Genomic DNA, 18,487 nt, shown 5'->3' on the forward strand with positions numbered 1-18,487 from the left:
CTTGAGGCACTAATAAACGCTCAAACTGCTGCTATTGATGTGCCAGAGAGTGAAGGGAGCACAAGTAGGAGCAGCATGGCAAGCCCCCTTGTTGTAGAGACAAGGAGGAGCAGCAGGCGACAAGGTGAGGCTACAGCCCAAACGCCCAGCGAACACAGTGAGCCACATACATCTGGCAGTGCTAAGCGTGGACGCAAATGTACAGTTGACATTATGGGGTAGTGACCCTGGACAAACAATTTTGAATTTACAAAGTTTGTGTTGCACATTTGTGCCTTGGATACCTGCGTAGTGACAACATTAAACTACGTTGGGTGCTTAAAAGACATGTCTGTGTCTGTTTACTCACTGTGAGCATTGCAGTTAAATGCTTTCTGGTGCACTTTTGTTATTTTAAATACCAACGTCATTACAAAATTAAACTAGTGTTCTAGCTTTTGACATATGTCTTTGTCTCATTACTTAATCAGAAATAGTTGCGTGTAATCTCCTCACCTCGGTATCTGCCATCACTTGGTGTTGACACTCCAGCAGGTTGTGTTTCAGGCACAGCAATCTCGTCGTCATGATCCTCAAAGTCTGACAACTCAACCTCTGTGCCCTTCTTCACAGCAAGGTTGTGCAACATGGCAGAGGCAGCAAAGATTTTACAGCAGGTGATGGGGGTATAGTGCTGGGCACCCCCACTCTTATGCAGGCACCTAAACCTGCTCTTCCATATACCAAAGGTACGCTCCACAATATTTCTTGTGCTCTTGTGGGCCCTGTTATATCTCCTTTGGCTAGGTGTTGAGGGGTTGAGGTAAGGGGTGAGGATGAAGGGGCGGAGGGCATATGCACTGTCTCCTACAAGGAAATGGAAAGACATTACTCACATGCATCCATGTACTTCTTTCTGCAATAGGTGTTAATGGGGTCGCACACTGTGTCTTACCTAGCAGGTATCCTTCACCAAATTCCCCTGCTGTCAGCCGTGCATAGATAGCGCTATTTTGAAATATGTAGGAGTCGTGGGTACTCCCAGGAAATTTTGCCACAAGGTCAATGATGGCGCACTTGGCATTGCAGATCACCTGCACATTGATGGTGTGGGTGGACTTTCTATTCCTGTATATGTATTCTGTGGCAGCAGGGGGACAAATGGGAATATGGGTGCCATCAATGCAGTCAATGATATTGGGGAAACGCGCCATCAGATAAAAGTCAGATTTTGTTTGGAGCAGTTCAGCATGGGTTGCAGGGAAAGATATATAATGGTCCATCATCTGTAACATGGCGTCAAGAAATTTGTGGAAAAAGCATGACAGGCTGCTCTGGGTCACCCCACCTACCGCAGCAACCACGCTCTGGTAGCTCCCAGATGCAAGCAGGTGTAGGCTGCACAGCACCTGCACGTGGGGTGGAATGGCATGTGCCCTTGGGGTAGTGTGCTCCAAAAGTGGTTGGAGGTCCCTGATGAGGTCCATGATGGTGTCTGGGTCCAACCTGTACCTCTGGAGTATCTCTGCCTCTGTGAGCATGAACAAGGTGATCCTCTGTCTGTAGACCTGCTACTGTCTCTGCCATTCCCTCTCTCCTTCCTCCCATAGCCGTAGCCGTCTCGCAATGACATTGAATGCCGCCATTGTGAAAAAAGAATTGCATTTTGGGTCCTTTTTTATAGGCTGCACCTGGTTACCACCTGATTTCAATCCATGGTAAATACCGACTCTTAAATACTGAATTTCAAGCAAATTCGGTATTTAAGGGCTTACCTACATCTCAATATACAATTTTACCACTTCTTATTTACCGGTTCGGTATTTTACCGATTCGGTAAATTTACCGATTCAGGAAATTTACCGATTCGCAAACCGTTGCGATTCGGTAAAATTACCGATTCGGTAAATGTACCGATTCGGAAACTTTACCGAGTCGGTAACTTTACCGATTCGGACGATTTTCTGTCCCCTACATCCCAAATGACCAATACCGGTCGGTAACGGCCGAAATTCGGTAATTTCGGCCGTTACCGACCGGTATTGGGCCACCTACATCTGGCCCCTGGTTACATTATAAATTATTTGTTGATGGTACCATACTCATTTTAGGAATTGTGGTATGTTCTAAGGTGATTTTACCATGTGAAAAAGCCTTCTGCGGGGATATCATGAATCATGATTGGGAGAAAACTATTTTCTCATGCTTTTCTCACAGAGGTTTGGAAGGTGATCTATAAGCTAAACTGAGAGCATATTTTCTGTAAATTCACATTATCTTTCTCAGTCATGTGAGAATGAAGTCTTACATTCTCAGTAAAACATGTACATCAAAAGGGCAGAGGCTGTCAGTTGATTCCTTTGTGTTCTACTGCAGCTTCCCAGAGTGTTCTAAAGAACAACTAGAGCACTAACAGTCTAACTTAGGACAAAAGTATGGCACATCTGAAGCCATCTTGATTGGAATAAACTGATAAAACTTAAAAACATTTAATTTAAAAAGGAACAAAATGAGGAGATTCATTCTGCCATAGAAAGTATGATTAGTGCTGCAGAAATAAAAATTAGGGCACATGTTGAGTGTCTTCTCAAATCCTCTTCTATTTCATTAAAAAATTCTGACATGCATACTGAAACATGCACTTTCAATACCAGCAGCAGACTTCCCTGGTGAGAAGTAGCTCAACTACAGTGCTAACTTTCAGAATTTATGGCAACTTTGTGACACATCTGAATGCCTTCTTAATGGAATCAAAGTAAAAAACTGAAAGCATTTCCTACTGAGGAGACTGTAGTAAATGAGGAAATTAGGAAACTTCTTAACAAATATGTCTCCCAAGATGGCCACCCGAGACAAAATAGCACAAATGTAGCACAAATATCACCCAGATGTAGCCCAAGTATAGCCCAATGACAGAATGTCCCAGAGTGTTCTAAAGAACAACTAGAGCACTGACAGTCTTACTTATGACAAAAGTATGGCACACCTGAAGCTATCTCGAGGCTGTGGACGGACACTGTCACTGGAGTGCTGGTCTTACCCTGACCCTGGGAGCTGAAGTAACTAGTGTGGACGGCGGCAGGAAGAGCGGGGACTGCGAGTCCCAGGAACGCCAGCGGCTTGGTTGTCTGCCGCACCTGTGAGGACTCTTCCCCCTTGACCCCGCCTTCCCCTGTGAGCTTAAACCCGCGCCTCGCGGCCCCCGCTTCGCGGTAGCCGCTCGAGGCTGTGGACGGACACTGTCACTGGAGTGCTGGTCTTACCCTGACCCTGGGAGTTGAAGTAACTAGTGTGGACGGCGGCAGGAAGAGCGGGGACTGCGAGTCCCAGGAATACCAGCGGCTTGGTTGTCTGCCGCACCTGTGAGGACTCTTCCCCCTTGACCCCGCCTCCCCCTGTGAGCTTAAACCTGCACCTCGCAGCCCCGCTTCGCGGGTGCCGCTCGAGGCTGTGGACGGACACTGTCACTGGAGTGCTGGTCTTACCCTGACCCTGGGAGCTGAAGTAACTAGTGTGGACGGCGGCAGGAAGAGCGGGGACTGCGAGTCCCAGGAACGCCAGCGGCTTGGTTGTCTGCCGCACCTGTGAGGACTCTTCCCCCTTGACCCCGCCTCCCCCTGTGAGCTTAAACCCGCGCCTCGCGGCCCCGCTTCGCGGGTGCCGCTCGAGGCTGTGGACGGACACTGTCACTGGAGTGCTGGTCTTACCTTGACCCTGGGAGCTGAAGTAACTAGTGTGGACGGCGGCAGGAAGAGCGGGGACTGCGAGTCCCAGGAACGCCAGCGGCTTGGTTGTCTGCCGCACCTGTGAGGACTCTTCCCCCTTGACCCCGCCTCCTCCTGGGTTTCCTGCAGGACCATTGGCTACAAGAAGAAGACAGAGCAACGCGCCACGCGGGACGCGCGCGGGCTAGCGCCGGGCTAAGCCCGGGCAAAGGGCGGGCCGTTTGAGGCCGTTAGAGAACGGTAGAGACCGGACCGGGCCACCCCCCTAACGCCCTGTTTCCCTGGTTCTGTTCTGTTCTCTGTCTATTTGGTCGACTATCGGTAAGACGCTCCATCATGGCCAGCAGGGAAACTAGAAGCAAGGCTGCTTCCACTCACTCCGGAACATTGGACAAATTTCTTTTCAAAGCAAATCTTGCATCTAATATGGGTACCTCTGTATCCGAGAAAGGTGTAGATAGTTCCTGCTTATCTTCACCAGGTTTATTAACAAACACTAGTACACTGCTCCCGCTTGATGCGACCCACCTCTCCCTAATGGACAGTATTGACCAAACTATTGAGTCAGTTTTGCAACAACTCAGGACACCGTCATCTGCGCCAAGGGACAGAGGCACATCACGCACTACTAGTGATGTAGAGGTCTCCTCTGTCACAGAGATTGCGCCGTTCGGGGATCAGGGTATGGTTGACAATCTGTCGATGCATACAGGTGATAGTGTGGATCCCGCAACTAAAAGGAAACGAGCCAGTAAGCCCAAAGGTGCTAAAAGGACCAAAACTGATCATGTAATACCCATTGTGGAGGAAAATTTGGGTGCACCTGAGTTTCCAAGCTTGGGAAGGAATGGGGCCTTTTCAAGTGTTTTACCTATTGCATCTACACCTGTGTTCACGCAGCCATTTATATTTGGTGGGGTTGCTCCTAACACCTTAGATTCCCTTATTGTCTCACTCACCGCTGTCTTCAAAAGTCTTTTGAATCCTCTTATTCTCAAATTGGATTCGATAGAATTGAGATTGACATCGATTGAGAGATTCAGTATGGGCATTGGAACACAGCCTGGGATTGGAGCAAATTTCGATGGAACACAAGGGAATGGTATGGGAGTCCCCTGTCCTCCCCTATCAACTATGGTTAATGTTCCTTCAATGTCTATAGCTCCTACTGGGGAAAAGAGTAACAACATTATAGTTCCCGATGCTCAAACTGTACCTGTACCACTCCCCAGGTCAGTGCCCCCGATCCCTACCCCCAGAAGGTCAAAACAACTAGCTTCGGCCAGACCACACACCCAGGAGAGACCAACAAATGTGCTAGCTCACAGCTCTAATCTGCAGCATAGCCCCAAATCTAGGCGTATGGCAGTTAACCTGCCTCCCGAGGCGGTGGGCTATACTGCGATACTGACGGGGGTCCCTGAGCTGGCCAACGGCGTAAAGGAGTCCTATGATTCCTTACGCAACAAGGTAATCAGCTGGCTTAATATCCAAAGGCCACTTCCATCTGATCTGAAGGGAGAAGTTCTTCTGGTTAGAAGGGTCCCGTGGATTGGGTATACTGCCAAGAAAACTGTGGGGGACTGTACAATTGTCAGTTTTAAGAGCCCCCAGGTTGTTACCTATATTTGCAACTGGCTCTGCAACACAGGTAACACATCCATTGATTTGGTCCCTCTCTCGTATTTTTACCCTAATTCTTATAAGCCATCTTCAAGGAGGGACGACGGGTGGAACCGGGTGGGTTTTGCTGTTGACGGGACTAGATATAGGACCAGGCACATCGCCCATCCTACTACACTTAATTTCGCCCATCCAAACAGATTCAACTGCCTTGATGAGGTAGATTGACTTCGAAGGGGTTTTTCCTCGCAACCTTGCCTAGTCAGCGTAGTTGAACCTTTAGGACATGGATGGGTGCTGTAGTGACTGACACTCCAAATAGAGAATTGGAAGATTGTGGTTTGAAATTGCCTGGCCCAAGGGACCCTGCAGTGACCCGCTCCGTAAATCAAATTGGCAATGCTGAAACCCCCCAAGTTATCTGTGTTTCTAATATAGCAACCATTGTCCAACCCACCCAGGAAATAGAAGCACGGCGGCCCGCACTCCCAAATGCGGGCACAACACCCGAAACACTTGATGGGTCCCCTTCTAAATCCTTCTCTGAGACCCTGAAGGTCCTCTCCTGGAATGTGGCAGGTATTGCAAATAAATTACATACACCAGACTGGGAGCTCTTATTAGACTCTACTGATATCTGTCTCTTCCAGGAGATGTGGGCCAGGGACCCACTGACTAGAGTGGGGTTTGCAGTCTTTGAAATTCAAGCTAGGTGGTGTGGAAAGGGGAGACCTTCGGGGGGCCTAGCGATTTGGGTGGCTAGTCACATTGGATGTATTGCAGAAAGCATTCCCACGCTTTCGCACGACATCCAGTGTGTACTTCTCAGGTGGCCCAATGCAGTAAAAATGGCTATTGTAAATGTCTATTCCCGTCCTGTCAGTGTAGCCAAGGAATCCCCCACCCTGGAATACCTTTCTTCTTTTCTGGGGTCACTGCCAAGTGACTACAAAATTGTGATGGGAGGAGATTTCAATTGCCACTTCGAACCTCTGGAAGGTTTAAAGGAAGGCGCCCTGACCTCTGAAGATGACTTCTGGGGTGTTCCACCCTGCTCATCTCCCCATCCCAAATCTTGGTCCCCACTCGCAGTGCAAATCATGTCCCTCACCTTGAATTATGCACTAAGGGCTTGTAATAGTCGCACCCCGCCAGGCAGCCCCTCATTGTGTACCTTCAACAGGAAGGATCATGAATCGAGGTTGGATTACATTTTTGTCGACCTCGGATTGTGGTCCAAGGTCCATGATTTTAGAGTATCCCCAAGAATCGATAGCGACCATAATGCTCTCCTATTGGATCTGAAACATCCCGCTCCTGCCCCTGAGTCACAATCTGCCAAATCTCACGACGACCTAGGTAATCTGGCTCTTAGTTCTAATAGGCGAAGGGTAAAATGGGGTAAAATTATTAATTCAGAGGAAAATATAAGAAATTTTTTTGACATAGCTCTCCCGAAGTTTATAGAAATAGATGATCTAATCGAAGAGCCTAGACCCCAAGATTTTAATAATAAATTGGCAACCATTCATGAAAATCTAGTGGGATCTCTAGCGGAGGTTTTTTACCCACTGGCAGCCCCACGGCGCAAGCTGACCCGAGCTTCATCATGGTATAACCCATCCTGTAAAAAGGTTAAGTCAGAGTTAATTGCCGCCATCAAAGCGGGCGCAGACAGGACCACAGTCGCCAAATTCAGGACTCAGTATAAGGAAGCCATGGCCTTGGCCAAAAAGGAGTGGGATTGGAACCACTGGCATGACCTCTCCTTTGCATTAGAATCCAGGGATTCGAAAAAAATTTGGACCCTGGTGAACAATGGCACGGGAGAGGTCAAAGCGGCAGTGGAATCCAACATCGCACCATCCGCATGGGAAGGCCACTGCGGCAAACTGTATCAAGATATTGAACAGCCCGCCTATGAAGTGGCCCCTAATGACATATCTATCTCCGTAGTTGGCCTAGCATTTACCCTTGGCGAGGTGGTCAGCGCAATAGAGAGATTGCCAATGGGGAAGGCCCCGGGACTAGATAGATTGCCCGGTGACCTTTTCAGACAACATCCTGAGATTTGGGGTCCGTACCTCCTTATTCTTTTTAATGCCACCCTGGGAGGTATGGAGATCCCCTGTACTTGGCTGGGAGCAGAGATAGTGCCAATTTATAAAAAGGGTTCCCCTCTTCTCCCAGCCAACTATAGGCCGATCAGCCTCATAGATGTCCCCCCAAAACTCTTCTCTCGTCTCCTTTTGGACCATCTCAATGATTGGATGGAGGCAAATGAAATCCTGAGTCCCCTCCAGGCTGGCTTCAGAAAAAACATGTCCACCATGGACCAGGTCTTCCGCCTCATCCTCCTGTATTGGAAAACGGTGAGGATTGAGGGGGGGAGGCTATACATGGTGTTCGTGGATCTGAGGTCAGCCTTTGATCTGGTTCCACGAAAAAAACTCTGGCAGGTCCTCAGGAAGTTGGGTGTCCCATCCCAACTGTTGCATGCCATAACTAGGCTCCATGATGGCAATTATGAGCAGGTTAGGTGTGGGAGGGATGGAGCGCTGTCATCAAGGTTTCCTGTTCTCAGAGGGGTAAGGCAGGGTTGCGTCTTGGCGCCAACCCTGTTTTGCCTCTTTGTCAACAGCGTTATATCTCACCTTGATAACGTTAAAGACAACGATGCCCCTTATTTGGCCGGCAGGAGGGTGCCAGCTGTTATGTTTGCTGACGACACCCTCCTGCTTTCCAAAACCCCCATGGGGATACAAAGGATTCTAGATGGATTTGATCTTTTCTGTAGACAACATGGTCTAGAGATCAATACAGAGAAGACCAAATTCATGATCTTCAATCCATCTACAAAAACCAGACCCAATCCCACTCTGGGTTCAGTCAGTCTAGAAAGGGTCACAACCTTCCAATACTTGGGGGTAACATTACACGAGAACCTATCCTGGGACCCCCAAATTGTAAGATCTCGGCTTAAGCTGTCTCAACTTTCCGGTGCAATTTTGAAGGTTGCAAATTCCTCAACCTTCAAACCAATAGGTCCGGCACTGGAATTATATAAATCGCAGGCCAAAGCGGCCGCATCGTATGGCAGTGAGTTATGGGGGCATAGAGCAGGTTCGGTTCTTGCCAGCGTCGAAAACAACTTTCTCAGACATCTTCTGGCCCTCCCCCGGAGTACACCTCTGTTTCCCTTGAGACTGGACATGGGTTTACCATCTATCACTGCTGAGCTGGAGTCTAAGCCAATAAGATTCTGGCATAGGCTTTGGTCCACCAGTGAGCTTGCCCAGTATAGGAGTGATCTTGCCCATGTAATGGACCTGAACCAACGAGATTTAATTCCTTGGCTTACCTTCGTAAAAAAAGAACTGTATCGGTTAAAACTACCTGAACTATGGGAGGCTCCTGAATTGGGTTGCCAAAGGCTCTCCCGTAAACGTTTGGTTCAGATCCACAAGGAGAAAAGCTTGGATCTCCTCCTGACCTTAACTAAATACGGCACCCTAACTGAACGTTTCCTACAATCCAAAAATTCATATGAATTCGAAGGTTTTATGGACATCATTTACCCCATTTTAGCCAGGAAGCTGTTTATACAGTGGAGGCTTGGCACTTTGCCAGTCAAAACCTTCACTTGTAATTGGCTTCATGTGGATGACAAAATTTGCCCAGGCTGCAACTCCCATGATGAAGATGAAACACATTTCCTCTTTTTTTGTCCTGCATACCAGAGACCAAGGAAACATTGGTTGGTCCCCTTATGCAGGAATCTGGGTTCTAGGAGCCACATGCATGCGTACAGAGTATTAAGAACTAGTACCCTGCCCCATATAGTTTTCACAGTGGCGAAATTTATCTTTGCTATGTGGCTGATCAGGAAAAAACTGTTAAACGCACAAACTGTCGTAAATATGTAAATTGTTTCTATACCACGGACTGTGCTTCCTGATCACGTTATGAATTGTTTTCCCTAATTATGAATTGGTTTCTATCCTTATCATGTTTTGAACACCCTGGCAATCAATTTTTATGATGTGTTTTTACAATCGTTCTTCTTTTTAAATGTCTAAATGTATTTGCAATGTATCTTTTATGGTCTAGAGGACCGAAATAAAGAATTTTTGGATTGGATTGGATTGGAATAAAGTGGTAACACTTAAGACATTTAATTTGCAAAGGAACAAAATGAGGGGGTTCATTTTGCCATATAAATTATGATTAGTGCTACAGAAAGAAAAAATAGGGCACATTTTGACTTCTCAAATGCTCTTTTATTTCATTAAAAAATTCTGACATGCAGATTGAAACATGCACTTTGAATACCAGCAGCAGACTTCCCTAATGAGCAACTAGAGTGCTAACATTCAGAATTTGTGGCAACTGTTTGACACATCTGAATGCCCTCTTGATGGAACCTAGTAAAAAACTCAAAGTATTTCCTACTGAGGCGACTGCAGTAAATGAGGAAATTAGGAAACTTCATGACAAATAAGTCTCCCAAGATTGCCACCAGAGACAAAAGGGCCCAAATGTAGCACAAATATCATCCAGATGAATCCCAAGTATAGCCCAATGACAGAATGTCACAGAGTGTTCTAAAAAACAACTAGAGTGCTTACTGGCTTACTTATGACAAAAGTATGGCGCACCTGAAGCCATCTTGACTGGAATAAAGTGGTAACACTTAAAACAATCAATTTGCAAAGGAACACAGGGAGGGGGTTCATTTTGTCATATAAATTATGATTAGTGCTACAGAAAGAAAAATTAGGGCACATTTTGAGTGACTTCTCAAATCCTCTTCTATTTCATTAAAAAATTCTGACATGCAGACTGAAACATGCACCTTTAATACCAGCAGCAGATTTCCGTGGTGAGCAGTAGCTTTACTACAGTGATCTAATGAGCAACTAGAGTGCTAACATTCAGAATTTATGGCAAATGTGTGACATATCTGAATACCTTCCTGATGGAATCAAAGTAATAAACTGAAAGCATTTCCTACTTAGGAAACTTCATAACAAATAAATCTCCCAAGATGGCCACCAGAGACAAAAGAGCCCAAATGTAGCACAAATACCACCCAGATGTAGCCCCCATGTAGCCCAATGACAGAAGTGTGCATAACACTTTTTATTATTTGTGTTTTTTCAGTTTTATATAGTGCAGATTTGTCAGGTTTTGGAGTGCTTTACATGAGCATTGGTTACATCACACAAGAACAAATTCATTTTGGTTTGAGACATGGAGAGATTAAGTGATTTGACCAGAATCACAGAATTTCGAGCTGAAGGAGAAACTCCAACCTGGTTCCCCCATTGCAAAGTCTGCAGCTCTGGAAGTAACACTACACCCTCTCCCCTAAGTGCAACATTTAATCAAGTGATCAACTGGATAAAAAAACCATAAAGATAACAGATCATTTAAAAGTGCTTTGTCGCTATTTGAACACTCAGAAAGTAAGTCCTCATTTTAGTTTTTTAGAGCACTAACTATAATTTTGATGCAAATAAGACCCTCTCCTATATGTAATTTCTAAAAGAAATGCTCTAGGTATTACAGTTTCTATTACATCAAGATGACGTCACACATTTGTAATTAATATAGAATGTTAGCAATATAGTTGTTCATTAGGCTACTGTAGAGAGGTAGAGTCCAGGTGCACAGACTCTGAAAATTGAAGGCAGGTAGGAGGGTGCAGAGGGAACAATTTGACCACACTGGGCAGGCAGGAAGGACAGTGGCAGCACAACAGACTAAATCAATACCCCAGTTTTTTTCAAAATCTCCCTCTTACCAAGTTCAAAATGTTAGCAAGTATGGACATTGGATCATGGAAGGCAGGAAGAATTGTGGGAGGGACATGGACTCGGATAACAGAAGGGAGGGACATGGAGAGGTGCACCAAACTGACCCTACAGGGCAGGCATCAGGGTTTGCAGCAGAACAATACACCACACAGGGCAGGCGGGATGGGAGTGCAGCACAACAATCCATAGAAAGCAATAGGGAGGGGACAGGACGATTCACATGGACAACAGAGAACAGAGGGGAAAGAGGCAATGGTAGCTAGCTGACCATAATGGACAGACAGGAGAGAAAGCTGCAGCATAACAGACTATAAAGGGCAGGAGGGACGGAGCATTACAATGGAACAGGGGCATTACAATGGAACAGACAAGCAAGAAGGGAGGGATTAGGGGTCTGCACATGGACACAGAGGGCTGGGGGCAAGGGGGCAGGGCAGGAGCAGCAAGATGACCATGGAGGTCAGGCAGAATGGGCCATAGAACCAAGACACACCCTGGAGAGCATCAGTGAGACTTTATTGGCATACACACAGATCATGGAGGGAAGGTGGGAGGGGGTCAGAGGGCAGTTAGATGACCACACAGGGAAGGTAGGAGGGGTGGTGGAGGGGTGGTGGCAGCACAGAAGACCATGCATTGCAAGCGTGAGGGTTAGTGGCAGCACAATGGCTATGATGGGCAAGAAGGAGTGTGCAGGGGCATGCACAAAGGACCATGGAGGATGGAAAGGAGGTTCAGGACCTGGCTACAGACAAGAGAGTTCAGGGGATGGGCCTCACAACAGACTACATGGGGCAGGCAGGAGGAGCAGTTGCAGCACAACAGACCAGGGAGGGCAGAATGGTGTGGCAGTAAAATGGACCATGGGGGACAGAAGGAAGGGGATAGGGGCATGGAATGGGCATGGAATATGGAGAGGCAGGGTAGAGGTGGCAGGGACAGGTTACAGTCATCTGACAATGCTAGGCAGGTGGGAGGGGAGTGGCAGCTCAACAGAACACTCAGAGAAGATAGGAGTTGCAGGTCCATGGAAAATGGTGGGCAAAAAGGATGGAGCAGGGGCATGCACACACACATCGGAGGGCAAGGAGAATAGGGGCAGCAAGCTAAGCACAGAGGCTAAGCAGGAGGTCAATTATGCGGCATAGAATTGGGCAATGGAGGGCAGGAGGAGTGGACTGGTACATCATGCTAAATGGAGGGCAGTGGCAGCACATCAGACCATGCATGGCAGGAGGGAAGAGGCTAGTCATAACAAAGAAGGCAGGAATGGTCACACAGGGCTGTAATAAGGGAGCAGGGACATGGACTTGGACAATGGATGGCTAGGAGGAGGGAAGACAGGAGCAGCAAGCTCTGGTGACGGCAGCACAATGCCAGGGCCTGCTTCCAACCCCCACCATTCATTGTGATATGAATCTTACTTAAGGTAAAAAAAACTAGAAATTTGCTGAAAAAAATAAAGATTACAGGGACGGTTTAGTTGACTCAGATTTGACTCACACACAACCAGTGAAATTCAGCAGTTATAGTTACCTGATCTAACTATAACTTACGCTCCCGCAATGTACTGCTAATGACCTCATACATTACATCATTCATGACATGGTCAGTTACATCACTTATGACATCTCAAATGAGCTGTGATTGGAATGGAACTATACTTGCTAGAACTTTATTTAAGGATAGTGTGTGTATATTAACACCCCTTTTTTTCTTTTCTTTCATGTAAGAAGCATAATAATATGCAACGTGCCCAGATTAATATGGCCGATAGCCTTTCACTTTAAAGTAATGTGTAGTCCATTGTTTATGTTGATGTTTGCAATCCTAAGTATGTTTATTATGAATAAGTCACGTTGACGAACATACAGGTATAGCGGTCACGGGGCAAAATATGCTGAAATGAGATTGTGTGCATATTAACACTTCTTTTCTTTTCTTTATTGTATCAATTCCTGATTTTTCACATTGTGACCAGGCCAATATGGCCACCAGCTTTTTGGATTAAAGTAATATGTAGTCCTTTGTTAATGTTGGCAACTTTAGGCATTTGTACAATTAATTAAGGATGCTACAATGATGTCTTGTATCATTATCAAGGTTCCGAGGAGCCAAAACGCGTGGATCACGTCCTTTGCAGATTAAATACTTCCAAACTACACCCTGAGTGCTGATTCCTTCCTTGTAAGATTGAGAGGAGATTAATATACATATATATATATATATATATATATATATACATATATAAAATTCACTGAAAAAAACCACAAGTTTCAGGGACATTATAGTTAGAAATTAGCATTTAAAAAACCTCAGAAATTCACTGAAAAAACCACAGGTTTCATGGACATCATAGTTAGTTGGACATTTCACTCGTACAAAACAAGAGAAATTTGGCTTTTATAGTTAGTTGTGCTAACAATAACTCGCACCCCCGCAATGCACTGCTGATGACGTCACATATTACATCACTCATGACATGGTCAGTGACATCACTGATGACATCATCCACGAGATCATCTGATGCACCTCCCAAAATACAGACTACCATTCTCGAAACCATAGACACACCACTACTAGTACAGCTACAATATTCTGTGCACTATGCATGTAGCCTCTAACCAGCTACATACTATTGATACGCTCTTCAAATACGCAGTTACTACCTATGCAGTTTAGGAATCCTTCTGTCTGTCTTATGCACTTCTCCATTCACCCATCCAGCACTATCTACGCATCCTATCACTCCACCAATACCTAAGCACTTATACATTCACTATACACACTGTTTGTAATACTGTAATTATTCTAGTAACTAGTCATGAATTTATGGAATGGCCTAGCTACTATCACAAGTACAGCTATAATATTTTGTTCACTATCCAAGCAGACCTCTAACTAGCTACATACTATTGATACACTCTTCTAAATACCCAGTTAGTACTCATGCAGTGTAGGAATCGTCCAGTCTGTCCCAAGCACTTCTTTAATCACTTACCTACCACTATCTACTTATCCTATCACTCCACCATAAGGTAAGCACTTATAAATTAAGTGATCACTCTGTTTGCAGCACTGTCATCATTCCAGTTACTAGTGGTATTCTTATAAAATGACCTAGGCACCAACACAAGTACGCATAAAATATTATGTGCATAATCCCTACAAATCTCTAAGTAGATACATACTAATAGTCCACTCCATTAAATACTGAAGTTGTAACCATGCAGCGTAGGATACCTCCTGTCAGTCTCTCAGCACTATGTTCTAATTGTATCAGTCTGCCAATAACTAAGCACTTATGGGGCAGATTTACAAGCACCCTGCGCCACCAGTACGTCACTTTTTGTAACATAGTGATGGCACCAGGCACTCCGTCATATTTACAAGGAGAGGAAAAGCCACCCTGCATGGTTTTTCCTCTCCTTGTAAATAGGACCCCTTCATACACAGAACTTTGCGTTGAAGGGGTGTTCCATAGGTGTTGCTGTGGGTGTTTCCACGCAACACCCATAGAACAAGACACATCTCCAGATTTATGAGAAATCGTAAATCTGGAGATGTGTGTGAATGCTGCGCCATCCTAGAGTTGTTGTAGCAAGACGCAACTAGGAGAATTGTTTTAATTTCTCCTCATTTTTTCCTCTTTCAATGCATCCTGCATTCCACAGCATACATTGAAAGAGGAAAATGCTTTTACTGATTGTTTTTGTGCAGGAAGCTGTCCCTTCCTGCACAAAAACAGACAGTGGTGCAAGGGTGCCTGTGTCACCTCAAGGCTGCAGTTTGTACAACAGTGCAGAGGGAAGCATGTGCATTTGTCACATCCCTGTGATTCTGAAGTGCTGCAGTGCAGCTAAAGAGCTTGCAGTGTCACGCTGCAGTACTTCCTCATAAATCTTCACCTATATATTCACCATACACTACTAATGCATTTTTTCAGTCAATCATGCTGTATACATATATTCAACCAAACCTCACACATTACCTTGCAATTATAGTTATTTCTTTAACCAGATAAGGTAGTTCTGATAAGAACTTTTTTATTCTTCTTTTTTCATTAGTATTTTTTGAAAATTCTTTTGAACAATTTTGTATTTTTTCAGGTGTTTCTTCAAAAAATGAACAAAAAAAAGAAAGAATAAAACAGGAAACTTTTGGAGTTACTTATCATTCCAAAAAAACAACAAAAAATAAAAAAATGATGGTTGCCTTGCGCAGTACAAACTGCATCCACCGACTGCTCACCAAAGTATAAAAGTTTCTTAAACTTCATGCAGTGTTGCTCAAGAAAGGCAAATTCTGGCCTAATGTCCATTGCAGGTGTTCCTGAGGACTCTCCAGACGTACTTGCCACAGTAGATGAGGGGTTCAAAGCAGCTTGCCTCATTTCCTCCCGAGCAAGATTGAGAGGATGTGTGGTCCGGAGATGCTTGTACATAGACGCAGTGCCACAAGAGTATTTTTTCATTGCCTCTTTGTAGAACTCGGTCACAAATTTTGCACGTCACCTTTCTTGCATTTACTTTCTTCTTCTGAAATCTTTTTTTGAGGTCACATGTGATCCGCGCACTCTGCGCTCATGAAGCATGCACCCGACGCGACTTCGCGAAAATATATTTAAAAATAATATAAGTTTATTATGAGTACAAATATATTATTTTAATCAATATCTTAGATAGTCTCTTGCCCTAAAATGTATATTAAAGACACATACATATCATTTTAGAACATACATCTTTTGCGGGAGTCGCACATTCAGCGTGCCCCAGCACGCATATGACCTCACGCAGGACGCGCCACCGTGCAAGCGTCGCGTACCGTAATGCGCATGTGCCGCGAATGTGCGGGAGCAGGAGCCGCGGACTGGTCGCATACCAATCACGCACCTCACGTAATTTTAAATGTATATGATGTAACTGATAAACACGCAGCCGTCGCACACCGTACGCGGATGCCTCACGACTTTTCTAAAATGGCGGCTAGAATCCACACACCCACCGTGATGTGTACACTTTGGGTGCGCGACTCCGAAACATTTTGGGAAAATAATATAAATATATTAAAAGAAAAAAAGAAAACTAAAAAATGAAACAATATTTCAGTTTGAATTTTTTAAATATTTTTTTGCAATTTTTCGGAAAAATATGTTATTTAATGAATAAAATATTTATAAATAAACAGTAAAAAAAACTGTAGAAAATCAGTACAAAAAAAAGGTATAACTACCTAGCATTTAAAAAACCTTTGACATTCACTGAAAAAACCATAGGTTTCATAGATGTTATGGTTAGAAATTAGCATTTAAAAAACCTTAGAAATTCACAGAAAAAAAACATAGGTTTCATGGGTCTTATAGTTAGCTGGACATTTCACTCATACAAAACCATAGAAATTCCTCTGTTATTGTTAGTTCTGCTAACTATAACTCGTGCACCCGTAATGCACTGCTGATGATGTCACATATTACATCATTCATGACATGGTCAGTGACATCACTGAATGAATGAATGAATGAATGAATGAATGAATGAATGAATAAAGGAATAAATGAATTCTTTATTTGTGTGGTTACTTAAAACCATTACAAAAGTACAATTTATATAAAGACAGTATAAAATCAAAAAATATTTAAAAAGCAAGTGTATATACAATACAATGTTAAGATTCTCTTTGCTTTGTTGGGTAAAAACAGCCAAGTGTTGATCAGTCTTTTGTATTAAATCAGTCTTTTGCATTAAATCAGTCTATTTTGAGAAGGGGGCGAACGGCAGTCCCATCAGTCCCGGCAGTGCCTGCATAGCAGCCTAGGGCGAGGTGCCCATCAATTTTAGGCGAGTGAGTTGGACAAATTTGCCAAAGTTGGCCATGTGCTTCACTGTGTCCAACGAGTAAAGGCGAAGGACTGCCTCCTTAACCGTACGATTACCCAGTTGGAGGAGAATTGGTCTGAGGCAGAGTCTGCGGGCTAGACACCAGGCAGCAGAGTAAAATATGGGCCAAAGACTCGCATTTGTAGTTGCAAAGGCGGCACTCCGTAATGGCTGACCTTACTTTCCCGGTTGGATATAGATCTTTAAGAGGGAGGAGATGTAATCTTGCAGCTAGAATTCTATTTAAGGCTTGTCTCCCCACTGCCTGCGTAAGATGTAGTTTGATTACGCGGATGATTGCAGCCTTAAGTGCGGATTTTCCTGCTCCACGACCCTGATTCATGAACTAGGAGTGGTCAGGAGTTCATTTATATTGACAGCTTCATCTCCATTAACCGGACGAGCGTGTGGACATTTGGAGTTTATAGCAGACACCCTCATTTAGCGGAGGGCCCGCCTTGTGCGCACTAGATGAGGAAGCTTTCCCTGTCCCCAGGAGTAGTTATCCTGTGTGGATTATATCATTCTTGCAAGTACCCTTGTCCTGATGAACAACTGGCGGAAACGCGACCGCGACTGCGTCGACACCCTTGTGATAAGGAGTCCCCATATATTTGTATTTTTGTGTTTGATTTCAGGTGCCCTGATTAATATATATTTCTTTGTTAAGGAGAATATACAACTCAGGCGCTGCGAGGACTTCCTCTAAATTAGGAGTGGGTATTGTAAAAATCTAATTTTTTCATTTTTTCTTTGTAGGGTATACTGTTGTATATGTAGTGTATATATTGAATATGTAGGTTGTATATATAGTGGATTTTTTGTAATATTTCGATTACTTTGGCGTTTTGTGCCACCTTGTCCTGTGACATGTATACATGTCCTTATAAATTTGTATAGTTTGATTTAGATACAAATAATTGTAAAAAACAGGATAATTAAATATATCTTGTTGTAAAAATAAATGTTGAACTGATTCCTCAATACCTTCCTTTTCTACTTCCTCATCTTTTTGATGTCCCTTGCCCAGGTATGGGAGGGTAATTTGGGCAGAACCCCTTTATAATTTTCTAGTAAGATGGAGTTTGAGGCTGGGGAATGTGTAGGGGAGACTTTGGGTTTCGTGAAAACCTCTTGCTACTAAGGATTCCATATCCATGGTCTGAGACCGTAGACGTACTTGCATTTTTATTGTTTTTTTAATAGTGGAGTATTTGATTATGCTTGGGTCCCAATTCTGTGTTGCAAGTTGTAGCAGATCTTTAGCAGAGGCGAGACAAGCGGACCAAGGATTGGCAGGTTGTTCAAAGATGCACTTCATGACGGCTTTCATTCAGTTCTCCGGAGCTGCCGTTGTTTGGTAGAAGTATTTACTCAGAGCCGCCATCTCTTCCAGTTTTTGTTGGTTGAGGTTAAACTCAGACAAATTAAGTTGTTCCTGGTGCAGGCTGGTAGGCAAAATAGT

This window comes from Lissotriton helveticus, chromosome 1_1 (genome assembly GCF_964261635.1).
Source record: "Lissotriton helveticus chromosome 1_1, aLisHel1.1, whole genome shotgun sequence".
NCBI lineage: Eukaryota > Metazoa > Chordata > Amphibia > Caudata > Salamandridae > Lissotriton > Lissotriton helveticus.